This window comes from Phascolarctos cinereus, unplaced genomic scaffold (genome assembly GCF_003287225.1).
Source record: "Phascolarctos cinereus isolate Bilbo 61053 unplaced genomic scaffold, phaCin_HiC Scaffold_9;HRSCAF=440, whole genome shotgun sequence".
Lineage (NCBI taxonomy): Eukaryota > Metazoa > Chordata > Mammalia > Diprotodontia > Phascolarctidae > Phascolarctos > Phascolarctos cinereus.
In genome coordinates this window covers 146502289-146529662 of record NW_027556402.1, presented here as the reverse complement: position 1 = coordinate 146529662, position 27374 = coordinate 146502289, and the positions used below count along the sequence as shown (strand labels likewise).

Below are 27374 nucleotides of genomic sequence, written 5' to 3'. Positions count from 1 at the left end.
CTTGACTTATGTCTTGCCACTGGACTCCAATGACTCTAGAAGACAGAGTGAGGCTGATGACTTTGCATAGCTCTGCCTCACTTATATCCAATTTATCAGAAAGGCGAGACATCACCCTCTTGATGACCTGGTCATTTTCTAGAACAAAAGATGAGCAATAAGAAGCAGCGGTTGGATGGCCATTTGTTGATGTTGGAAAGGGTGCTCCTATTTGGGGAAGGGGTGATTCAGAAGCATAGCATAGTGGAATAAATTGTTCTACTAGAGTCAGAAATACCTTCTCTCAAATCTTGCCTTGGACATTTTCTAGATGTACAACCGGGAGGGAGTTAAACCCTCAGTTTTCTCACCTGTAAGATGGTGGATTTTAATACCTACTTCAAATGGTGGTCCAAAGAGATAATGTATGTAAAGTGTTTTGCAAACCTTCAAGTGTTATTAGTACTATTATTTTTGAGGTTTTATTATTATATGAATATCATAACATACTGCATTTGGTGAAGTGAACCTGGGGCATGGGTGTCTGTGGGCATGGCCATCCAATTCAGTTCCTTAAGTCTAATACCAAATTATACACATGTTTGCCTTTAAAGAGGCAGCTTAGGATCACAGAAAATAGAGCACCAGGTCTAAAGTCAGGAAGACGAAGTTCAAATCTGACCCCAGACACTAGCTGTAGGATCCTGGGAAAGTCGTTTAATCTCTGTTTGCCTCAGTTTCCTCATCTGTTAAATGAAGATAATAATGGCACTAACCTTTCAGGGTTGTGAGGATCAAATAAGATAATAGTTATCAAGTGCTTAGCATAGTGCCTGGCACTATATAAATATTATCTATTATTATTTAAATTAGTTAAAGAAACTAGAATACAAAGTTGATGTTTTATATAAACTCCAAATAACCTCAAGTAAATTGACTATGAAAGTGCTAAAATAAAAAAAAATTGAGAAGCAACATGGCATGGTTGATAGAGGGCTGGTCTTGAAACCAGAAAAAACTCTGTCACTTACTGGGTGTGTGACCCTGGGTGCATGATTTAACCTCTCAGTGCTCAGCGTTAAGTTGCAGAGAAGGCTGCCTTGCATTGGTAGAAGGAATTTCCTCACCTGGGAGTTCCCCGTAATACATAAATCAGAGGTCTGGTCCCTATTCCTAACTGGCACATTATTTAATTTTTTGTAATGCCAAATGTGCATAGAGACTGTGAAATTTCTTATTATAGACTTAAAAAGCCTAGATATGTGCATGTGTATGTATGTATATATGTATATATGTATATATGTATATATGTGTATATATCTGTGTACATATGTATATATGTGTGTATACACGCACATATATGTATAAAACAGCTTTAGTAAAACCTATTAAGGTAACATAGCAATTGCTATAACCTAGAAAACTAGAAATCCCATTGTTCTTTAATAAAAATAGCTGATAATCCAAACCTGGTTATTTTCCCCCTAGACCTTCATGTTTCCTATTAACAGGGTTGTCCTATATATCAGACCCATTCTATGAGTCAGAGGCTATGGGATCTCCATTACTTAGATGCCTACCCATTGTGGTAGGGATGGAATAAAGTCATTCCCAAGTTTCACTGATTGTTTTAATTTGGCCCATAAAGCTGAGGATGAACCAATTCTACCCTTTTGGGTTGGTCTGCTGCTACAGACACTAGCGAGAATGAAATGCTAATCACAGTCTTTAACCTCCAGAAACCAGTTGAAAGAGGAAATGGGGGGGGGGTTTGCCTTTATATAATAATCAAGCCATAACTTAAGTGAGGACACCAAAATTTTGCCCCGGGGTACCCAGATTTAGAGGGGCTGACGCAGATTCCTACGCTCCTTCCAATGGTAGAAACAAGTGGACTTAGCTCTGAGCTCACAAGAATCATTAGCTCAAATAGGCCACTAGATGCTTCTTCCTCCAAGATCTCTGGTGTGCTCCTCCCCAGATCAGCTTCTTTAAGTCTTGAGGTCTCTGACTCTCCAATTCTCCCCGTTGAAGTTGTCCTTAAAAGCTGATTTGAGAGGGCGTGCCACCTTTCTCACCTTGGTTTATTTTGCTAATCTTTCCCTGCTGGTGAAAAACCATAGTCTCAGCTATGAGAAGAGCAAGAGCCATAACTGACATTTTACTGGCACTTTTTTTTTAATGGCACTTTTAAAGTTTTCAAAATGTCTTCCATTTGGCCCACAAAACAACCCTGTGAGGTAGGGCCTACAGGTATCATGATTTATAATTGACACATGAGGCTCAGAGAGATTCGTGACTTTGCTATGGACAGCTAATTAAGTGTCAGAGGAAACATTGAAACCCAGAGCCCAGTGTTCCATTCGCTCAGTTTCCTCATCTGTTAAGTGAAGATAATAACAGCACTAACCTTGCAGGGTTATGAGGATCAAATGAGACAATAATTCTCAAGTGTTTGGCACAGTGCTGGGCACATAAGTAAGCACTATATAAATATTATCTATTACTATTATTAAAATTAGTTAAACAAACTAGAATACAAAATAGAATAGTCTACCCTTTTGTCGTTCAGTCTATTCAGCCTTGTCCCACTCTATGTTTTCTTGGCAAAAATACTGGAGTGGTTTGCCATTTCTTTCTCTAGTGTGTCCCATTTTACAGATGAGGAACTGAGGCAAATAGGGGTTAAGTTACTTGCCCAGGGTCACACAGATAGTAAGTATCTGAGGCTGGATTTGAACTCAGATCTTCCTGACTTGAAGGCCAGTGCTCTAGCTACAGTGCCACCAAGCTGCCCCAGTCTACCCTTAGAAACAGTATTTTTTTTTTACCAGCTGAGATTTTATAACCTTATTTAAATGAAGTTCAATTTAGTTTTCATCCACATTGACTGTCTGTAAACTTTTGAAAGTGGTGACAGGTATGTAAGTAACCAACATATACAGCTTGTATGGTGAATCTTCATCCTCATTGCTTTTCCTAGACAAACGCACTCAGATACGGTATGGGACATTCCTTATTTCTTTGGCTCAAACAGCTTTGTTGAGTCTGGTGTCAATGTACATCTGGAGTTCCCATTTCCTTCACAGCAAATTTTCGGATTTCCTTTAGAGCCCGAGGAGCTCGCTTTTTGAAGCCTACCCCATGAATCCTCTTGTGAATGTTGATGGTATACTCTGTGGTCACCACCTCACTGATGGCAGAACCTCCACCTTTCTTTGTGGGAGCCATCTTGTCCAGGACCAGGTCGGAAAGTAGAAACAGTATTTTTAAAACCGGGAATGTTAAAAATAATAAAGGACCTGTGGTTGAAGGCCCTGGTAGCCCCTGAGAGGTTACCCAAGGTGTTATAGCACAGTACTGGGCAGGGGCTCCAGGCTGACCAGTAAGCAGTCAGTCAGCCCTTGTAGAATCAGAACTGCAGCCTAGATATTCCCTGCCCCTCAAGGAAGGACAGACAGCCCGCCCATCTCTCCCGGGGCACAGAGGCTAAGGACTGCTATTTCCATAGAAGTCTCCTGCCCCGACCTGGTCTCTTACAAAGGGAGCTAAAAAGAGGGAGAAGGAGGTGGCCAGCATGAAAACAGCTACAAGAGGAGTCACAATAACAGTGTCCGTCTAACGAGCCAAGAACAACAGGAAACTCAGGCATGCACACCCAGCACATACTGCAGCGACGCTGGCCTGGACACTGGAGGTTATTTGCTCTGCAGAGCCTTCTGCAGATGTTATATAAACAAAACCTCCATTGAAATGAGTTCTTGGCCTGGCCTAAAATAGCCCCGGGGCTTTTCCCTTGACTCTATGAGGTTTTTTTTCTTTTCTTTTTTTCCCCAATCCCACATGGCCCCAAGTGTGTGAGAGAAGCCAGCCTCCTTTTCTTCATTGACCACATGTGTGGGCATCATTCCACAAGGTCCCAGAGGAGACCCAGTGACTCCCTCTAATGGTAAGTGGGGCCTCATCAGCTTTCACTGGCAAAGTTGTGAGTCAGAAACCGCTCCTGTCTCCAGGGCTTTGGATGACTGACGTTGTTCTGAGATGTCCTGAGATATTTCATTAACAAAAGGAGGGAAAAAGGTTAAAAAGGAATTCTTGCTGTCAGTTACATATTCTTTCAACAAACATTGTATCTGGGCATTGGGCTTCTAACATGGATCAGTAAGAGCCTAACCTTGCCCTCAACTAGTTTATATCATTCAACAAGCAATTATTAAACACTTGGGGGCCATCTCCAGTCACCCTGATCTGTATTCCACCACTGGACCCAGATGACTCTGGAGGAGAAAGTGAGGATGGTAACCTTGCACAGCCCTCCCTCACTTAAATCCCATTCACTTACAAGTCATGGCATCATCTTCCTGATGTTATGGTCCTCTATGGGAATGCAGGACAAACAACATTAAACCCTTACTATGTGCAGGTACTGTGCTAAGTTTTGAGGATGCAAAGGCAAAAACAGAGTGCCTGCCCTCAAAGGGCTCACAGTCTAATGAGAGAGACAGCATGCAAATAACTACAAACAACATATATACAATTTAAATGGAAGGTTGGTAGTAGTAGTTGGGGATGAGTGTAGGACTGAGACAGGCTTCCTCCAAAAGGTGGAATTAAGAGCCGAATCCTGAAGGAAGCCAGGAGGCAGAGGTGAAGAGAGAGAACATTCTACTTTGGGGGGATAACTTGGGCTGGGAGAAGGCAGAGAGTCTGAAGATTGGTAAGGAACAGCAAACGAGGCTGAACAGAGAGGACGTGGAAACTGAGAATCAAGCACATGAAGATTGTGAGGGCACGAAGTTCATCATGCCAGCGATCTCTACTTTCTGGCTATTGAGCTCCAATTTTTAAGATGGCAACTGGAACCAGATAGAGGGATAGAACATTCGTTCAAAGGTTAGCATATGTGCCAAGCATATATCTAACACAACTGTCCCTACCCTCCACTAACTTAGCTTCTAATGGGCAAAGGCAACACATAAAAGGGAACTAGAAAACAAGATGGGGGAGTGGGACTTGCTCTATCTATCACTCTCACTCATCTATTTAATCCTTCTTAGGTGCAGGGCCTTTCTCTACTGCCTACAAGCATGCTCAGGTCTTACCTACGATAAAAACACAACAAAATAAAGTAAGCAACAAACCTGGTGCTTGACCCTTCAATCGCCTCAAATTAAGGTCTTGTATTTCTCCCCATTTTGCTGCTCAGCTACCAAAAAGAACTAAACCTGACATCTCTACTCCACCGTTTATTCCTTTCTTAGCCTCTTGCAATCTGGCTTTAGACTCTACCATCTACCGAGACAACTCTCCGCAAGATCATCAGTGGTCTATTTATTTCTAAATCTGAAGGTCTTTTCTTAGTCCTTGTCCTTGATGATCATTGATCATCAGGTAGCTTCACCATTGTTGACCTCCTATCCTTCTGGGTACTCCCTCCCTCCTTTATCTTCCATGATGCTTTTATCTTGGTTTTCTTCTATCTAATTATGGCTTTTCTTTCGCCTTCACTGCTTCATCCACCCCTTCCCCCAATTAAATGTGGGTAGCTCCCAAAATTCTGTTTTGTGCCCTCTTTTATCTTTTTTTCCAACGTTTCTCTTAGTGCTTTCATCCATTCTAATGGACAAAGCTGAAACCAAGCTGACCTCTGTCTCTGGAACCGCCTTTTTATGAAATGGTGATTGAGGACACTTCAGGATTCAATGCAGCCAAGGGGAAGACAGAGGAAGACGTCTAGACTGAAAACAATGATCTCATTCATTTGATGGTGGCAGGTGAAAGAGTTCTGAGGTATAGTTTAAGATTAAGAGGCATATACTTTTTAGTAAACTAATAAAAGCTTACTGTGAATGACAGGGTTTATCAATTATGCTGATTGGAGTCTAATTTGATAGACAGTGAAATGGATTCAGCTGCACAATTGGAAACGGAGGATGAAGAAACTGTTCAGGTGTTTCAGTAGCAGACAGGAACCATTTAATAAAAAAGGGAACTCATTACTTTACTCCAGATCTGTGCTCCACAGGAAATCATGAATTTATAATTAGAAATCCAGGATTTGGTTCATCCACACCCAAATGCTATGTCCTGTACTATATACGGTATAGCTTTCTCATTTCTTTGATTCCTAATTCTCTCAAATTCCCTCTGCCAAGAGGCTAAACCTCAAGGGATGACTTCAACCAGTCTAATTTAATGCCTCCTTCAACAATTTTTTCTGTAACCACCAATACTCTTCCCGGACTCATTGTTTAATAGTTACCATACTGCCATCTCCATATACTCATACCACACCAATAATCTTGAGCCCTGTGGTGCCCATGCATCCACACTATTCCCCATCCTCAACTTGCCACTTCCTCAACTTTATCTCAACTTTACCTATCACTGTTCTGCTTCATCTCTGTCAGACCTTTCCATTGTGTTCTCTGGAATGTCTACTTCATAATTAGCAAACTTCCTTTCATTCTAAACCACTTTTTAGTTTTTTAAAATAACTTATTATTAATTTTTCAACAGTATTTTCTTTTTAAATTTTGAGTTTCAAATTCTCTCCCTCCCTCTACTCTCCCCAACCTGAGAAGGTGAGCAATATGATATCAATAATAGATGTGAAATCCTGGAAAAACATATTTTCATATTAACCACATTGCAAAAAAAAATCAAAAGAAGAAAGGAAGGAAGGAAGGAAAAGAAAGGGAAAAAAGGGAAAAAGAAAGAATAAAAAAGGAAGAAAGAAAGAAAAAATTATACTTGTTTGTACTCAGTGCTCATCAGTTATCTCTCTGGAGGTAGATAGCATTTTTCATCATGAGTCTTTTGGAACTGTCTTGGATCATTGTATTGATCACAGCAGCCAAGTCTTTCACAGTTGATCATTGTTACAATATTGCTATTACTGTGCACAATGATCTTCTGTTTCTTCTTACTTCACTTTGCATCAGTTCATATAGATCTAAACCACTTTAAAAAAAACCCTGGTTTTTTTTCTCTCTCTCTCTCTCTCTTTATCATCTATCCCTCACTGAGATGTGGCTCTCTTCTGATGCTGCCACTTCTTCACCAACCTGGCTACACTTTCCTTCATATCTCCAACTAACTAGTCAAGGTAGAGGATTTAGAATTCTCCTAGTTCCCTATTGATACTTCCAGATCTACTCTTGACTACCTTCACTAAGCCACCTCTCTTCTTTGATGTTATGCTATCCAAATGTATTACTCAATCCAGATCCCAGTGGCTATTATCTGCCAATCCCTAGGACACTCATCTTTCTCCTTCAATGAATTCAGTTCTTGGATCACACTGTCCTCCCTATCTCCTACTCTCAGACTAGGTGACTTCAACATAAATATTCCCCTTCAAATACTGTATGTCCTCCTTCCTAAATATACTCCATTCCCATGACCTATTCGACTTCAGTTATACACAGAGATGGTCACTTCATTGACCTTGGATTACCGTTTAAGTGTTCCATTTCTATGTTCATGAGCTCTGAAATTCCTTTATCTGGCTGTAATCTTTTATTCATTCCATCTTTGCCTATGCTTTATGATTCCCTAGACTTTCATACATTTATTGTGACCTCCATTTCCTTTGCTCCTCAGTTTTTCCACAAGTCATCATGCCTACACTGACTATATTGTTCTCCCTTCCTAATCATGACCTCCCTGCTCTCCTGCTCCTTGCTGAACCAACTCTATACTGTTCTGAATCATCTGCCCCCTTGCCCTATAGCTGACCACATCATGCCAAGCTAGAAACCTGAATTAATTGCCCCTTCCACCTCCTTTATTCCTATTCATATGCTGCTGAATGGAGCTGGAGGAAACCATGAAACTATGCTGACTGAATCTGCCATAAATTGGTATTATTTCATCTCATCTGCGCCCTCACTGCAGCAAGGCAAATATACTATTCCTTCTTAATAGATTCATGGTACCACATTCAACAGTAGCTATTCCAAACCTCATCTCTTCTCACAATTTCCACTTATGGCACTCCCTGCCCCCACCCATTCAGTCAAAGACCTCACTTCAAACTACACCAAAAAAAATTGAGACCATTCATTGAGAACTCCCTTTTCTTCCTTCCTCTCCCTCATCTTACATCACTCAGCTCGTGCCTTTCACTAGCTCCTCCTTCACTCTGGTCTCAGATGAAAAGGTAGCTGTCTTTTCCAAGGTGAACACCTCTACCTGTGTTCTTTGTCCCCTTTCCTATCAACTTCTCCAGCAAATTGCCCCCACTATCCCACCCATTCTTTGCCTTCAGTCTCTATCTCCAGGCTCCTTCCCTGCTTCCTACAAACTTACCTAAGTCTTCTTATCCTTAAAAAAAAAAATCCAAACCTCACTTGATCTGATCATCTCCACTAGCTATCATTTCTTCTCCTTCATGGCTCAGTTCCTTTCAAAAGCAGTCTGCATTGGGAAACCACTTTTTCTCTTCTCATGCTCTTGTAAACCCTTTGTAATTTGACTTCCAACCATGTCATCCAACCGAAACTGCCTTCTCCAAGGTTGCCAATGGTCTCTAAATTGACAAATCTAATGGCCAGATCCTGCTCTCACTCTCTTCAGCATTTGACACTATTGACAATCTCCTTCTGGATAGTCTTTTCTCTCTATGTTTTCATGACACTACTCTCCCACTTCTCTTCCTATCTATCCAACTACTCCTCAGCTTCCTTTGCCTGTAACTGTGGGTGCTCTCCAAGAAGACGTCCTGGAACCCCTTCTCCACACTATTTCATTTGGTGATCTCATTTGAATCTCATGGGTTAAGTTTTCATCTCTGTGCAGATAATTCCCAGACTTACATGTCCAGCCCTACTTGGACATTTCCAAATGATTTGAACATCTTGACTTGGATGCCCTATAGTTATTTTAAATTCAATATGTCCAAAATGGAACTCTTATTCCCCTCCTTCCCCAGTTCTTCTACTCATTCTGCTCCAAATTTCTTTATTATTGCCGAAGGTACCACTATCCTCCTAGTCACCCACACTTATAATCTTTGTCATCATATTCAAACCATTGAGAAATCTTATTTCTTCCTTCACAACATCTTTCTTATATATCTCCTCTCCTTTTATACAGCCATCACCTCTCACCTGGTCTATTGCAATTGCTTTCCAACTGGTCTCCCTGACTCAAGTCTCTCCCTAGTCCAATCCATTCTCCACTTAGCTGCCAAGGTGATTTTATTAAAGTGAAGGTCTGATGATGTCACTCCCTGCTCCCCTAACCTGCTCAGTGAGCTCCAGTGGTTCCCTATTACTGCCAGGATCAAATTCTTTATGTCATCCCCTTCTTACTTTTATAACCTCCTTACACAGTATTGCCTTCCACAAATCCTACAATCTATCTACACTACCCTACTTAAAGTTCCTCTAACATGACTCTAGCTCCCTTGTGTCAGTGCTTTTTAAAAGACTGTCCCCACCCCATAACTGCAATACTCTATCCTCTCACCTCTGCCTTTTACTTCCTCCTGTTTCCTTCCAGACTTAGATAATATCTCATCTTCATCTGGAGACCTTTCCTGATTTCCCCAGCTGCTAACACTTTTCCCTTTCAGGTTACCTTCTATCCACTCTGTATATATCTTTGCAAAATCAAGGACAATTTTATGACTTTTTTAGTATTACCTAGTATTTTACATGTATTTCTTTGTATCCCCAGTGATTAATACAGTGCCTGGTAAAAATAGGTGCTTAATTAACACTTGTTAACTGATTCCTGACAACCACTTTCTCTTTATTGGATATGGATACACATACACACACACACACACACACACACACACACACACACATATACACGTACATATTATATAAGGTCACTGGTGTATTTGCATGGGCATAAGGTGATGTGTTTCTATTTTTTTATTCCCTAAATGGCCAATGGTATATTTTGATCAACATTCAATCAATATAAGGTGGGGAGAAAACAAACTGACTTTGCAAAAATTCCCCCTTTTTCCATTAGTAACGTGCTCCTGTAACTTTTATCTTTATGTATCCAGTATGTTATTTTCTTCTTAGTGTTTCATGACAAGTAGAGTAACAACAAAACCCACAAAAAATCCTCGCATGCCTATTTGATTGGATGATTTCAATGTTTTTTTTTTTATCATGCAAAACCAAGGATAATTTTATAACTTATTTTAGTTTGTAGCTGTTGTATGTAAGGCGAGCCCTGTCTTTAAGTAGGGATAAATTACTCTAAGGAAATTGATCCTAGTTTTCTCTACAAGTCAAGCATCTTGTTGTTTAAATAAACTTCTTGTTTAAAATGTAAACAAGGTGGGTATTTGGGGGCGAGGCGCCATTTTCTGGGATTCTCACTGTTTGGTGAGATACTATTAGGCAATTCCTTTGAGGTTTCTGCTTGGGCACAGGAACAGAGGGAGAAAAATTAGTAGACTAAATGAAAGAAGAGATCTGGATGGTTTGATTTTTAAAAAATCAGTGACAAGTCTACAGAGTCCATATAATACCCCTGGTCCAAAACCTGAGTGCCAATTAATGTCACAGAAAGGATTTCCAGGATGATTGCCAGGTTTCCTCTCTGTATTTCTTTACTTTGGAAAGCTGCAAATCAAATTTGCTTTGTTTTTTTTTCTTTCCCAAATACCTTTGCTCTATTTTCCTCCTCTTCCTTGCAGACTTTTTAAGGAGCTGCACTTATGGGTCATATTTTGCCCCAAGAAAAGCATCTTTTATCTACAGATCTCAAAGAATTAAATTGATCTATACTTCTTACATGGTAGGTTGGAATCATTGTCCTCTTTTCTCAGATGAAAAGAAATCGGGATGCAAAATCAGCCCGTAAGTTGCTTGGGACCACTGGGAAGCAGTGGCAAAAACCAGGAGGTAGATGTATGGACTCTCCTAACTGGACTCAGCACTCTCAACACTACACAATTTTGCCTCTTACTTGGTTCCATTGGCCTGCTTCCTCGATCAAATTATTGGCGTGACTCTTGAATGACCCCTGTCCTCCCCTTGAGTCCTATCAAGAGCCAAATGCTTCACAATTCCTATGATCATTGCACCAAGATCTGGAGTCAAACTAGTCACCCAAGCTGGGACTTAGAGGCCCAGCTGTTGATCAGAGCAGGTGGCCTTGTGTGTACTTTGGAACCTCTCTCTGTTAATGGAATTGCTTGCTGCAAATGCTTATGTAACCCTCTTAAAAGCATTAAGTTAGAGAAAAAAGCTTTTGCAAGGTGGGTGTCTTGGTTTCTGTGGGCTGCCTGGATTGGTACATCTTGCTTCCATCAGCAGAACTGGGTTTTGGCTGCACATGATAGCTGCCATAGTTAGACAAGATTGTTGGTTTCTTTAGAAAGGGCATAGCTCCAAAAGACCTGAGATAGATGAGAATTCAGCTGATCTTGCACCCTGGCCCTGTGCAGGCTGGGTACAGTGTCTATAACTTATATTTTATGGAAGGGAAACCTCTCACTAGAGGAAATGCCAAGGGATAGACTGGGAAGTGATGGTAAGAGCAGAGCCATGAAAAAGTATTTTCAAGTCTGTGGTAGGTAGGTACTATATTAGAGTTAGGGTTAGTCCCCAATCTCACTGGTGACAACATAATTTAAACCAAGTAACACCTCTTCCACCCTCACCCCTGGAGGACCTAGGCCATATACTCAGTAGGCTTTGGATAAGAAGTGTGAGAGAAACTAAAGGAAAGGGGATAGCTGTTTGTGGCCATTAATGCACACAAATAGCAACAACAGAAAAGCAAGAAACCACTTGTAAAATGAGGAGGGTGGCCAAGATAATCTTAATGGTACCTTTTAGCTCTGACATTCACTGATTACATGATTCACTTGTTAATACGTCATCTTACAATTCTGGTCCTTAGTTCAGTTCAAAGTACCTCTACGTTCCACCAACCAATGTTTAGCTTAGTATATAAATACCTCATGTAGTGCTTACAAATTCCGGTCGGAGGTGGATGGCTGTGCTGCAGAGATTCTGAGGGCCACTTCAGAGTTCAAGGCAGTATCAAGTGTTTTGGGGCAAACATCTGACTCACTTAGTTTTTTTCTGAAAAATGGAGATCAGTCAGTATCTATGCTACTGGGGTTTTATGATTTATAGAGTTAAAAAGGACCTTTGGAATAATCCTTTTCCTGGATAGCTTAATAACGACAAGCAAGCATTTAGGCAAGCAAAATGATATCAATTATATGTGTGAAATCACGCAGAACATATTTCCATATTAGCCAAATTGAAAAAAAAGCAAAAAAAAAATAAAGCAAGAAAATTATACTGTAATATGTAGTTCATCAGTTCTGTCTCTGGAGGTGGATGGCATTTTCCCATCATGAGTACTTTGGAATTGTCTTGGATCATTGTATTGATCAGAGTAGCTAAGTCTTTTCTTCTTTTTTTTTTTATTAATTTATTTTGATTTATCAACAATCACTTCCATAAGCTTCTCTCTCAACTTCCCTCCCTAAGACAGCGTACAATCTGATATAGGCTATAAATATACATTCCTATTAAACATATTTTCACATTGATCATAGTGTAAGGAAGAATTAGAACCAATAGAAGGAAACACAAGAAAGAGGAAACAAAATAAAACAGAAGAAAAAAATAGCAACTAGTAAGCTTCGATCTGCATTCAAACTCCTTAGCTCTTTCTTTGGATGTGGATAGCATTTTCCATCATGAGACTTTTGGAGATGTTTTAGATCCTTGCATTGCTGAGAAGGGCTGTCTATCAAAGTTAGTCATTGCACAACGTGACTGTTATTGTGTACAATGTTCTCCTGGTTCTGCTCACTTCAGTCAGCATCAGACCATACAAGTCTTTCCAGGTTTTTCTAAAGTCTGCCTGCTCATCATTTCTTATAGCACGATAGTATTCCATTACCTTCATATACCACAACTTGCTCAGCCATTCCCCAGTTGATTAGAGTAGCTAAGTCTTGATCATCATTACAACATTGCTGTTACTGTGCACAATGATCTCTGGTTCATCTCACTTCACTTTTGATCAGTTCATATAGATCTTGCCATGTTTTTTTCTGAAACCACCCCTCTTGTCATTTCTTATAGCACAATAGTACTCCATCACAATCATATGCCACAAATTGTTCAGCCATTCTCCAACTGATGAGCATTCCCTTAATTTCTACTTCTTTATCACCACAAAGAACTGCTACAAATATTTTTGTACATATAGGTATTTTGTCTTTTTCTTTGATCTCTTTGGGATACAGCACTAGGAGTACTATTACTGGGTCAAAAGGTATGCACAGTTTTATAGCCCTTTGGGCATAGCTCCAAATTGTTCTCCAGAATGATTGGACCAGTTCACAACTCAAGTAACAGTTTATTGGTATACCTGTTTTCCTCATCTCTAGCATTTGTCATTTCTGATAAGTGTGAGGTTGTACCTCAGAGTTGTTTTAATGTGTATTTCTGTAATCAGTAGTGATTTAGAGCATTTTTTAATATTACTATAGATAGTTTTGATTTCTTCTTCTGAAAATTGCTTGTTCATATCATTTGACCATTTATCAATTGGGGAATAGCTCTTATTTTTATAAACTTGACTCACTTCTTTATATATATTTGAGAAATAAGGCCTTTATCAGGGAAAATTGCAGCAAAATTTTTTTTGTGTTACTTCATTTTCTATGGTACTTTTTATCAAAGTATATTTTCTCTGATTATCTCTTTTAATTAAGTCTATTTTTGTTTTTACTTTGTCTGAGATTATGATTACCACCTCTGCCTTTTTTACTTCAGCTAAAGCATATTAGATTCTGTTCTAGATCTTTATTTTAACTCTGTGTGTGTCTTTCTGTTTCAAGTGTGTCTCTTGTAAACAACATATTGTGTACTCTGGTTTCTAATCCATTCTACTATCTGTTTCCATTTTAGGGGTGAATTCATCCCATTCACATTCATACTTATTATTACTAACTGGGTATTTCCCTCTATCCTATGTTCCTCTGCTTATCCATCTCTCTCTTTTTTATCCTGTTCCTTTTCAAAAGTCTGTTTTGCTTCTGACCACTGCCTCCCTTAATCCACCTTCCTTTTTATCATTCCCTGCCCCAATATATCTCTTATATCCTTCCCCTTCTATTGGGTAAGGTGTGTATTTGTGTGTGTGTGTGTGTGTGTGTGTGTGTGTATGTGCATGTGTGTATTCTTCCCTCTTTGAACCAATTGTGATGATGAGATTGAGGTTCAAGCATTGCTCACCCCCTCATTTACCCCTCCATTATGAAAGCTCTTCTTTGCATGCCTCTTTTATGTGAGAAAATTTCCCATTCTACCTTTCCCTTCCCTCTTCTACTAGTGCATCCCTCTTTCTCACCCCTTCTTTTTTTTTTTTTGAGATCATCCGAACATAATGGATTCACACTCGTATCCTTCTTTTATGTAGACTTCTTCTAAATGCCTTAATGATTATGTAGTTTTTAGGAGTTACAAGTATAATTTTTTTTCATATAGGAATGTAAATAGTTTCACTTCATTGAGTCTGTTATGATTATTTTTCATGTTTATCTTTTTATGCTTCTCTTGAATTTTGCGTTTGAATGTCCAATTTTCTATTCAGCACTGGTCTTTTCATTTGGAATGCTTCAAAATCCTCTATTTAATTAAATATCCAGTTTTTCCTCTGAAGGATTTTGCTGGGTAGGTGGTTCTTGGTTATAATCCTAACTCCTTTGCCTTCCAGAATATCAAATTCCAAACACTCAACTCCTTGAAGTGGAAGCAGCTAAATCTTATGTGATCCTAATTGTGGCTCCATGATATTTATATTGTTTCTTTATAGCTACTTGCAATATTTTCTCCTTGACCTAGAGCTCTGGAATTTGGTTATAATATTCCTGGGAGTTATTATTTTGGGATCTCTTTCAGGAGATTATCTGTAAATGATTTTCATTTCTATTTTACCCTCTGGATCCTAGATATTGGGGCAGTTTTCCTTGAGAATTTCTTGAAACATGATGTTTATCATGGTTTTCAGATAGTTCAATTAATCTTAAATGACCTCTTCTCTATCTATTTTGCAGGTTATTTTCCAATGAGATATTTCACATTTTCTTCTATTTCTCCCCATTCTTTTGTTGTTTTAGACGTCTCATGGAGTCATTAGCTTCCACTTGCCCAATTCTAATTTTTAAGGAATTATTTTCTTCAGTAAGCTTTTGTATTTTGTACATTTGACCAATTCTGCTTTTTAAGGAGTTATTTACTTCAGTGATTTTTTGTTTCACAAAAATTTACAATTATGCCAATTCTGTTTTTTAAGGTGCTATTTTCTTCACCAACATGTTAATTTTCTTTTCATAATTTTCTTGTATAATTCTCATTTCTTTTCCCATTTTTTCCTCTACCACTCTCATCTGTTTCTTTAGCTTTTCCAAGAATTCTTGTTGGATTTGAGTCCAATTAGCATTTTTTTTAACAGCTTTGGTTGTAGCTGTTTTCACATTGTTGTCTTCTTCTGAGTTTATGTCTTGGTATTCTCTGCCACCATAACTGCTTTCTATGGTTAGGTTCTTTTATTATTGTTGTTGTTTTCTCATTTTTCAACCTATTTCTTGACTTTGAACTTCGCGTTAAATTTGGCCTCTGCTCACCTGTGAGAGGTATTGTCCCAAGCTTCAGACTGTGTGTATATGTGTGTGTGTGTGTGTGTGTGTGTGTGTGTGTGTGTGTGTGTGTGCGCGCGCTATTGTTTTCAGAGTTAGTTCCAGGGATCTACAAGTTTTTGGTGCTTCTAAGGTGGTATGATCTGGGGAGAGATGTGGTTACTGCTCTCCTGACCTGTGCTCTGGTCTTTACCCAGAAAGGGACCTTGGGGCCCTTCAGCCACAAAAATTAGCTCTCCTTTGTCCTGGAACTGAGATCAGGTTATCCTGTTCTCCTGCAGCCACAAACCCTAGTGTTCTTCTCTGCCTCAGAACTCTGCTCAGGGCCCCTGCTCCCTTATTACTGACCACAAGTCCTCCTCTCTGCCCTGGAACTACAACCCAGAACTGCATATGAGCCATAGAGTTGTCAATCAGTGCCAGCTGCACTCAATGCCAGCAAAGGATTCCCCTGTAATTTCTTTCTGACCAGTTTCTCTGGGCTGAGATCTTCCAAAACTACTGGTGCTGCTGCTGCCACTAACACAGCCATTTCCAAGTTAGCCTCCACCCTAGTGTTACAGACTTCTCTTGCCAACCTCATAAGTTGTCTTAGGCCAGGAAAATGTCTCACTCTGACCTTTTGTTGGCTCTGCTGCTCCAAAATTTGATTTGAAGAATTATTTTAAAGGTCTTTGGAGGGAAATGTTGGGAGACTTCAGTCAGGTTGCTGCCTATACTCTGCCATCTTCAGGTGTGTATTCTTATCCCCATTTTATTGATGAGGAAACTGAGGTTCAGAGAGGCTTTTTCCATGGCCACAAAGCTAGTATCCAAGCTAAGACTCAAACCCAATTCCTGGCTTTAAGACTAGTTTTCTTTTTGTTTCCCTACATTGCCATTCCATGAAAAACAAAGTTATATAAAGCTTCAAACTGACTTATGATATGCTTTTTGAGTTTATACTGTTATGTTTGAAACCCAGGGTTAGGATCAGAGTCAGGTACTTGGGGTTCAACATAGCAGGGGAGCTAAGAAGGATATTTTTTAGAAAATGAATAGAAAAAAACCCCATTATCAAGCACTTACTATGTGCCAGACTCTGTGTTAAGCGCTGGGTATAGATATTAAGCAAACTAGAGATAGTCCCTGCTCTCAAGGAGCTAACATTCTAATAAGGGAAACAACACAAATAGGGGTTTGATGGCTAAGAAAGTATGATTGTAGCCTGGGAAATCATAGGGAAGGTGAGAAGAGCCTGGGGAAAGTCAACTGAGATGCCCTTTCCAGAAGCAATAATATTAATGATTGCTATTCCCAAAGCCAGAGAAGGAAAGCAAAGAGGTGGAAAGGTGGTATTACTCGTCAACTAGATAGGATGCCTTTTAATAATATATTTGATAAAGATATATTTTTAATGCCTGAAAATTTAATATCTGTGGCATATAGGCATTTTTTTTTGATGATAAATCAAGTTACATGTGTACAATGAAGGCTTAAAGCTTCTGGGAGAAGTAAAAAAAAAAGAGGGCAAAATTTTCAAACCTTGACTTGGATAAAGGAAAACTATGAAACAGATGACTCAGTGTTAAAGGTACTCAGGGAATGATTTTAAAAACATCTTGAAGATTCCAAGAGGATGAAAAAGATCCCAAATTTATATATGTGTGTGTGTGTGTGTGGATAATATAACAAATATGTAAATATATTTCGCCTAAATTTTTATATATGTAAATACATATGATGTACATATGTAAACAGGGTGCCCCAAAAGTCCTAGTGCAATTTAAGTTTTAATAACTTTAGAAATATAAAAGCTTACAAACTTATAAAAAAGAATATTTGAAAATTTAATTATTTACCTTTTTTGAAATATTGATACTTTTCTTGTTAAAATTCATTATAAGCACCATCTTGTAGGATATATCACTTTAGTTAATTTTCAAAGTTTTTAAAAAAATCATTGGCTTCTGTTCAGTGACTGAAAGGATTGCATTTGTAATTCTATAGCCTTAAGATCACCCAAAGAATGAGATTTTGATGCATATATGACAGTTTTGGTGTGAATAGATTAGGTGACTGAAGTGGCCAAGCAAAAGGGCCTTCTCTAATGACCAGCTAGTCTGAGAAAACATTATCCTGAAATTGGCACATGAGCAATGTAAAAGATCAGGGTGCCCCTTCTTATTACAATTAAAATTTTAAATATATAATTCAAAATTCATAAAAGTAAGTATAAAAAATTTAAACAAATTTTCAAACAATTTGAATTTGGAGTTTGTAGTGTTTGTATTTCTGAAGTTATTAAAGCTTAAAACCTCACTTAAACTTTTGGGACACCCTAAGTATGTAAGCAGTTATATTATCTGTGTACATGTGTATGTGTGTATATATATGTGTTACACACACACGTATTATAGCAAGGAAGACATAAACAACTACAGATCCAAATGCCTACTTTTTCCATCTATACGAAATCCTTATATATACACACATATAACAAAGAGGCATTTGACCCCAATCCTTCTTAATTCCAGTGCCTTCCCTCTGTTGATTATTTATAATTTATCCTTGATTATATCCAATTTATATGGCCTGCTTGTATATAGTTGTTTGCATGCTTGCAGCCCATTAGACTGAGTTATCCTTGAGAGCTGCAACAATCTTTTGCCTTTCTTTGCATCCCGATGGTGTCTGGCACCTAACAGGCACTGTTAAAATGTCAATTGATTGACTGACTGGTTTGAGTTAGTGGAGCAAAATGGCAGCCTCTTCAAAGCTCTCCACAACATGTTAACAGCCTCCATGATTCTACAACAAATGTAACCGTGGAGATAATTGTTCAAAGTGTTGAGTACCAACACCAAGAATACAACCAGTCAGGGAGACAGATGACCACCAAAATGCTTGCCAGTTTCATGGAAGATGTCCTTCACAAGAACACTTAGAAAAGTGATTCCCATTTTACAGAGCTTCCTGTTTATGGATGACATTGTTCTGCTGTGCATCAAGTTCAAGAAAGTTATGGGGTTTTCTAACAGAGTAGCCTAGCCATCCATAAAAAGAGCGAAGAAGGAAAAAAGAATGCATATGACCCACATGATGACATGTAGTTGGATGGGTCCCCATTGAGTTCCTCTATAGGTGTTAGAAAGAGACAATGAGCCACAGCCAGAAATAAGAGGAGAGGAAACCATAATCATGTCTGGGGAAACTGAGCAGCCCTTTCAATACCATGCTATGTCCTGCCACAAAAGCCCTTTTGACACTAATATGCTGGGAGAGATGCAGTTTGGCTGAGAATCATGGAACATTATGCTCTTGGGAGAAGCCCGATTGCAGATAAAACAGAGATGCAAAGATGCACAGTGATGGTATAAATAGACTCCAGAAAATGATCAGTGGTGATTTGCTTAGGAGAAGCAGAGTTAAGGACATTTCTTGAGGTTGGAAAAAGAGGCGAGCCAGTCATGAAATAAGATGAAGGTTTGATCAACAGCCCAACTGATTCACCAAAATTACTCAAATATTAAAGGAAGTAGAGGGCAGCCTTCAGTGCTTTGGGTGAATTCTCCTTTGAAGATCTATGGAAAGCCACAGACAAGATCAGCACAGTGTGAGAGGATCTGGATGGATTGTGATTTGCGCCATTGAGCTCCTCACATTGACCAGGTCACAGATCCCTTGAAGCCCTGAAGGAAGCCCACAGTCCACCAATCCGTCTTCCCAGTTCTGCTGAAGACCAGCTTTTTCTCTTCATAACGTAATACAATTCTTACTTTCCAGAAGTGACATAAAGTAATCGTGCCCCACAAAAGTTAATTGGAGAAATCTTTATTATTCTAAAGATTTTTGAAAACACACGAATAACTTCCAGGATAATATCCAAAAAGCCCTTTGTCATTTCCTTTCTCCTTTTTTTTCTGTAAATATGGGAACACTTAACCACACAGGAAGAAGTTGGTGGATTTGGAAACTTTCTGGATTCTCTTGTTTGAATCAATGCACATTAAACACAAGCAATTGTTTTACTAGCAAATGGAGGAGAAACATACTACAGTGGAAAATGGAAGAAATCTCCTTCTTCCCTTTTCTCTTGAGCATACAATCAAGCTAGATAGCAAGGGGAGACTGAGGCATAGTGCCTAGCATGCTAGACTTGCCATCAGGAAGACCTGTGGTTAAATCTTCCCTCCAGAGCTGGGTGCCCATGGAATCTGAATCTTAGTTTTCTCATCTGTAAAATGGGGACAATAATGCTCATAGTACTGACCTCATAGAGTGTTGTGAATTTCAAATGAGATCATGTATGTAAAGTATTTTGTAAATTTTAAAGTTCTACATACAGTGATGGCTATTATTATTACAAATATGCCAGAGTGAAAGCTTCTTGGAGGGCAGGCCCTTAGCAAGCTTGTTTCTGATGATCAGAACAAAGAGCAGGCAAATAATTCTCTTTTAATGCACCTCTTTTAGAAGTGTAGATTTCGTTTAACTTCTAATAAATAGTACTTAAATTATCTGATGAGGAGGAGCCATATATTGAAGGCAGCTTTCATTTCCCCCTTCTTTTTTATCAGACTTCCCCCAATAATATCTATGGTTTTGCATTTTAAAAAAATGAGGTAATACTTCTTTTAGATTTACATAGAAGAAATTGGTCAGAAGAAGTCAGTCTTGCCCTTTCACCTCCCAGAAAACTCAGGCACAGCACAATTAAATGCTGGCCCAGATTCACACAGCGAGCTGGAGACAGCGGGAAAGATAGCTAGCACCAGAGCCTCCCAGCAGAAAGGAGGAAGGATGATGCTCTCGGCTCTGTTTTAAAGGATTCAAACGAAGTTTAATATCATGATGTAAGCACTTTATGGGTCTGTGGATGATTCTGTCGTCCTGAGAGTTGTGAGGTTGCTGGCTTTATTTCACTCATATTCCTGATCATTTGTCATCATTTCAAGCCCATTTCCTGTGCACCTGCAAAATGGTGCAGCCCGCCTTCCCTATTTCAGGGACTGATTAGCCAGACACTTCACTTTTGTCTTCTTGTCTCCCACCTGCTAGCCTCCTCCAGACCATTTCAAGGCATGTAAGTGCCCCCACAGGAGAGTGGGCCTGACTGGGAGAAGAGAGGAAACTCAGATACTATCAGACCAATTCCTTGGAATTCTGAGCGAGAAGGCTGAAATGAGGTTGAGGCTGAAATGAGTGGCTGAAATGAGGTTATAAAACTGTCCATGGTTTCAATTATAACTGATATCACATCATCTGGAAGGAACATAAAAGTCTAAAGACTTTACACTGACCTCAGCTAGAAGGGCGCATCTCTCCTGGAAAAATCTTTATGAAACAGGACAGATTCCCATCTCTGTACTCTCAGAATGGAATCCTGTCTTGGGGGTATAGTAATCTTTCAGAGATTGCAGAGATGGGTCTCACAGAATATGTCTTGTACTTTAAAGATTTTTCAAACAGAGTCACCCTCTTCTTCCTGGGATCGTCAATTAGGAGGCATTGAATGTTTCTATTTCTTTTAGTATATTCTGCAAATACGTAACAGCTTCAGCTGTTTACAACTATCTGTCAAGATGCATAAATATAAAAAAAGTAGCTAGAAGTACCTGGAATATCTCACCAGAACTGTTAAGGAGAATATGAAAGACGTATCTTTAGTTTTCTTTATTAAGAAGTTGTTATCTTAACTATGGCTATAACTAATGAACTAACTTCTCTTTGGTCAATACCTTCTTTGACATTTGGAATTCAAAGTAGGCAAGACTCTTAAATATCTCTTTGTACTTCCAAAGTGTACATACCACATGGGTATCAGCAGAATGAGGTCCAAGGACTATCCCCCCAAAAAATCCCATTCTTCCTGATGTCCCTTGGTGTTCTACTCACTGTACCCCTGTATGGCATCTGATGCACTCCCATCTAGTCTAACCCCTCCTCACTCTTGATTCCTAACTAACATTGGGATATCCTTCTTCCTGGTTCATGAAGAGGCTGGGCTAAAGCACTGAAAAGGGAAGAAATGTTAAAAGTCATAACTAAAAAATCTGAACTTGAAAGAATAATAAACAAAAGATAGTGTGGAACTATCTATGAAAAGTTCCTAGTGTTGAGATTTGAAAAAAGGTCTTCCTGACTCCAAGTCCAGCACTCTGACCACCATGTCACACTACCTCAAAGTTTAAATGGACCATTCACCTTTCTCCCATCACCTTAAACTCCCATTTAACTATGCAGCTAAAACTCAGGTTCCCCTGACCCAGACGATTTAATGGGATGTTTCTTCTCTAGCTAGGAGGAGAATGATCTGCCAGTTTCTCAGAAAACTGAAGCTCTCCCTGGGTAAAAGAGAGAATGAGAGAATTAATGCTCAATAGAGGTCAAAGAATAGTAATTTTTTGTATTGATGGGAATTAGTTACACCCAATTATACTGGCATTCTAGTAAAGACGGCTGAGTAATGAGAGGTTTATGGGGCATGGAGGGCTGCACCACCAACCGGAAATCCAGCTGGACACATCCTGGAGATGTTCCATGTGTGTGAGTGAGATGTCTTCCAGGTTACATAGGATGGAAAAATGGAGTCAGGGTATGGAAATGTCCATTATTTTAAGATGGGTGAATATCCTGTGAATTTGTGCATGTGTGTGACTCATTAAAGTCAGTGCAAAATGAAACACTCTAAGGAGGTAGGGGTGCTTTGGGATGATTCAGTGTGTACTGCAAAACCTGGAGTGGATTAATTTCTAGATTCTACTATGCACATTCAAATTCTATTTTATAATTAAAACAATATACAGTGTTTCAAAATTCACATTTCCAATGGGCTTGTCAGCATTATTTAGAGAGACTGTTTCATTGTGCGTAGATGAGGTTATATGATTTTGATAAAAAATGATTTTTTCACTGTTTGGAATCTCTAAATAGATTTGTGGTCTTTCATTTTGCTAAAATATGATTAAATATGTTTAACAAAATCAAAGGTCTGGTCTGGTTGTTGAATCTCTTCCAGATTTGTAGCTGGTTGGTATTATGCATGTTATACCAATGTTGGTTGGGGCTTTATTGTTTGGTTCATTTAAAGTCAACTAAGACTTAAGAAAAAGTCTATAAAAGTAAGGAGCCATTAGTACTCCCTGCATTAAGGAATTGGTTAAAATTGTCATCAGGAATTTTTAAAATGTCAGATTCCGTGCACAGCTTGTAGGAGGATTTGAAATATGATCTTCCAAAAGGCTTTTGAAATGGGATGGGAACTAAGTATGGTGGTAAGGTAGGCAAGAATGGGAGCAGCATTCAGTAAAAAGCACCAAACTGAGAGATCTAAGACATAGGTTCAAGGTCTGGTTCTAGCACTTTATAGTGGTGGGATTTTGGATACATCGCTTTATCTCTCTGTGCTTCAGATTCTTCAACTTTAAAATGGGATTAGTGAAACACTACCTATGTCATGGGGGTAGGTAGTTGTGAGGATCAAGTGAGATAATGTATGTAAGGGGCTTTTTAAACAGCAAAGCCCTAGAAGTTATTTGTATGGGTTATCTTTGCCCTACTGGTATGCCAGGCACTTTTTTTAACCTTTTTTTTTTCAATTAAATTTTATTTTCAATTGAAGATTCACCTTCTCATCACTACATTTTCACTACCACTCCACTTCCCACCCGTACTGAGAATGAAGGAACAACAAAGCCCCTGTTACAAACAAGTATGGTCAAACAAACAAACTCCCACATTGGCCATATACAAAAAATTGTCTCAGTCTGCACTCTGAGTCCATTACCTCTCTGTCGGGAGGTGAGCCACATCATAAGTCCTCTGGAATTGTGTTTGATGATGGTATTGACCAGAGTTTCCAAATCTTTCTAAGTTGTTTATCTTTGCAATATTGTTGTTATTGTATAGTTCTGCTCACTTCAATCTGCATCAACTCATACAAATCTCTACAGGTTTCTCTGAATCTGTCATCTTCATTTCTTGAAGTGCAATAGTATTACATTACATCCATATAACACAACTTGTTCAGTCATTAACCAATTGATGGGCACACTCCTCAGCTCACAATTCTTTGCTGCCACAAAAAGAGCTGCTATAAATATTTTTGCACTTGTAGATACTTGTTTTCTTTCTTTGCTGTCTTTGGGGTATAGATCTAATAGTAGTATTGTTGGGTCAGAGGATACACATAATTCATCAGCTTCTGAGGGTATCATCATTCCAAATTACTTTCTAGACTAGTTGGACCATTTTACCTTATTCTTCCTTCCTTCCTTCTTTCTTTCTCTCCTCCCCTCTCCCCTCCCCTCCCTCCCCTCCCCTCCTCCCCTCTCCCTCCCCTCCCTCCCTCCCCTCTCCCCTCCCCTCCCCTCCCTCCCTCTCCCCTCCCCTCCCTCCCCTCCCCTTTCCTCTTCTCCCCTCCCCTCCCCTCCCCTTTCTCTCCTCCCCTCCCCTCCCCTCCCCTTTCCTCTTCTCTCTCCTCCCCTCCCCTCCCTCCCTTTCCTCTCTCTCTCCTCCCTCCCCTCCCCTCCCCCTCTCCCCTCCCTTCCCCTCCCCCCTCCCTCCCCTCTCCTCTCCTCCCTCCCCTCCCTCCCTCCTCTCCTCTCCTCCCTCCCCTCCCTCTCCTCTCCTCTCCTCTCCTCTCCTCTCCTCTCCTCTCCTCTCCTCTCCTCTCCTCTCCTCTCCTCTCCTCTCCTCTCCTCTCCTCTCCTCTCCTTCCCTTTCCTTCCCTTCCCTTTCCTTTCTTTTTGATTGGGTATCCCTGTCTCACCCAGGAAGAAAGTGTAGGGGCTACTCATAGACCTGGTCCCACTCTGATCAGCAAAGGAGCTTTGACTTGCTCTGTTTCCAACCTAGATTTGTTTGCCTTCCTTAGGCAATCTAGTGGCCACACAACTCCCAGGAGCTCACCATATTAATGCCTAGCTTAGTGGGGACACGTGACTGGCTTAGCTCATAGCAGTTCAGAACTCCTGAGCTCAAGACATCTGTCAGTCTCAGTCTGCCCTGGTAGAAGAGATTACAGGTAGGCAAAACTATGCCTTACTTTTTTCTTTTAAAAAAATTTATTGATATTTTTTGTTTTCACATCACCTACATTTCCCAATATAGTGCTCCCCTTCCTTCCTCTTAGCTTTAGGAAATCATCTCTTGTAACACAGAATATAAAGGAAAAGGGGAAAAAAACAGTTCAGAAGAATGAAGCAACTCATTGACTATGTCTAATGCTATGTGCAGTTTTCCACACCCATATTATCCCACTTCTGCAGAGAAAGAGAGGGAGACATAATCATATTTCTCTTCTTTGGAACCAGACTCAGTCATTATAGTTACACAGTAATCAACTTGAATTTTTTTTGGTTAATGTTCTTTCCATTTACTTTGTTGTAAGCCTTTTAATGCTTGTGTAGTCTTCATTTTCATAATATGTTTTCATCTTGCAATCTGCCTTATAGCTACCCCATTACTCCCTATCTGGATCAGATCAGCAGAAAAAGTGCTCCCAGTCTCTGGAGTAGTTAATTCACTTGGTTTTATATTTTCTACTCTATACCTTATCAGTGAAAAAGTGAGCACAAATGCAACTAGCTAGTCTAATTGCTATAGCTAATATATTGCTATAGCACTGTATTGAATAGTAATGGTAATAATGGAAATCCTTGCTTTACCCCTGATCTTATCAGAAAGGGCTCTAATGTATCCCTATTAAAAATAATGCTAGTTCTTGGGTTGAGATAGCTAGTACATATCATATTAAATAAATGCCTAAATCAGGCATCTTCTGAGAAGTATTAGTTCATATTTTTTGACTACTTATAAGTTGGAAAATGGCTTTTGGTCTTACATACGTGTAAATTTCCTTTGTGTTTGATTCTCGTCAGAGATTTGATGAAAAGATCTTTTGGTTGACTATTTTTCTTCTTATTCTAGTTATGTTTGTTTTGCTTATGCAAAAGCCTTTGACTTTCACATAATCAAAATTATCTGTTTTCTCTTCTATGATAGCCTCTGTCCCTTGTTTGGTTAAGAATTCTCCTTCTAGCCATAGCTGTGAAAGGTATCTGAAATGGTTTTTTTCTCCTTTTAAGAATTATATGACCTTAAATCTTCCAGTCATGCATGTACTTTGAACTTTCATGATATATGTTAAAACTAGTTATCAAATCTCTTTCCAGTTTTCCCAGAGATTCTTCTCAAATAGGAAAGTCTCTGAGTATTTATATTACTGGTTTTATTGAGTCCTGAACTATTGAGTTTAATAGTAGCTGGTAGATAGCTGGATGTGAAGGGGATATGTCTTTCTTATCTAGTCTCTTCTACTGATCCATTTTTCTTTCTTTCTTTTTTAACCAGTATCAAGTAGTTTTGATGATTACTGTTCTATAGTATAATTTGAAGTTTAGAAGTATAATTTGAGATTTGGAATTTTTCCTTAATTCTTACTTTTAAAAAATTATTTCCCTTGAGATTCTAAGTCTTTAGACCCTCCAAATCAATTTTTAAAATTTTGCTGAACCTTGTAAATTATCCCCTTTGTAGTTTGTTATAGTATTAAAACCATAAATTCATTTAGATAGCATCATTACAGGTGTGGCCCAGCCATGACCACCAAGTATGCTTTCCATAATTTAAATCACTTCCTATTTCTTTAAAGAGTTATTTGTCATGAACAAAAATATTCATAGCAGCCCTTTTTGTGGTGGCAAAGAATTGGAAATTGAGAGGATGTCCATCAATTGGGGAATGGCTGAGCAAGTTGTGGTATGTGAATGTAATGGAATACCATTGTGCCATAAGAAATGATAAACACGCTGACTTCAGAAAAACCTAGAAAGACTTGTTTGGTCTGATGCCAAGTGAAGTGAGGAGAACCAAGAGAACGTTGTACACAATAACAGCCACATAGTGCAATGACTAATATTGAGAAACTTAACCTTTCCCAGCAATACAAGGATCTAAGACATCTCCAGAGGCCTTGTGATGGAAAATGCTGTCCACACCCAAAGAAAGAAATATGGAAGTTGAATTGCTAATTTTTCTCTTTTGTTGCATTTTGTTTCATTTCTGATGGTTCCTCCTATTGGTTTTAATTTTTATTTACAACTTCACTAATGTGAAAATATGTTGAATAGGAATATAAATGTATATCTTATATCAGATTGTACGCCGTCTTGGGGAGGGTGGTGGGGTGGAAGGGAGACAAAAACCTTGCCTCTTCTACCTTCCAGCATCTTGTGCATCCAGCTGTTTCTCTCTACTCACACAGCCAGCATTTTAGTTCACTCCCTCATCACTTCTCACCTTGATTATTGCAATAACCTCTTAATTACTATCCAGTTAGAAATGTCCAATGGAAAGAAACTGGGGATGACTCTATAGATCTGTGAGTCCTCTGCATAGCTATGACAATTAAACCCATGAGGGTTGATGAGGTCATCCAGAAAGAATAAAAATGTCTAGGACAGACTGAGCCTTGGAAAAGAACATCCTATGGTTAGGGAGTGTGAAATGGATGAGAAGCCAGCAAAGGAAACTGAGAAGGAGGAGGAAAACCAGGATAGAATAGAGTTACAAAATCCCAGAGAATATCCTGGTAGAGGGTACCCAGGACAGTTGTCTCTTCATTTCCCACTCAGCTGCCCTCCTTCAGACTTCTCTATCACGCTCCACTCAAGGTACCTTTTCTTTCCTGCTCCCAATCTCCCAATCCCTGGCTTTTAAGCTTCCTTGTGTGTATTGTCTTCCCCAGTTAGATTATAATCTTCTT

The 27374-nt window shown here is 39.2% G+C and overlaps 1 pseudogene; it reads right to left on the bottom strand.

Annotated features, from left to right (window-relative positions):
• Positions 1–2798: 2798 nt before the first annotated feature.
• Positions 2799–3210, bottom strand: LOC110210531 (large ribosomal subunit protein eL31 pseudogene; annotated as a pseudogene).
• Positions 3211–27374: the final 24164 nt, after the last annotated feature.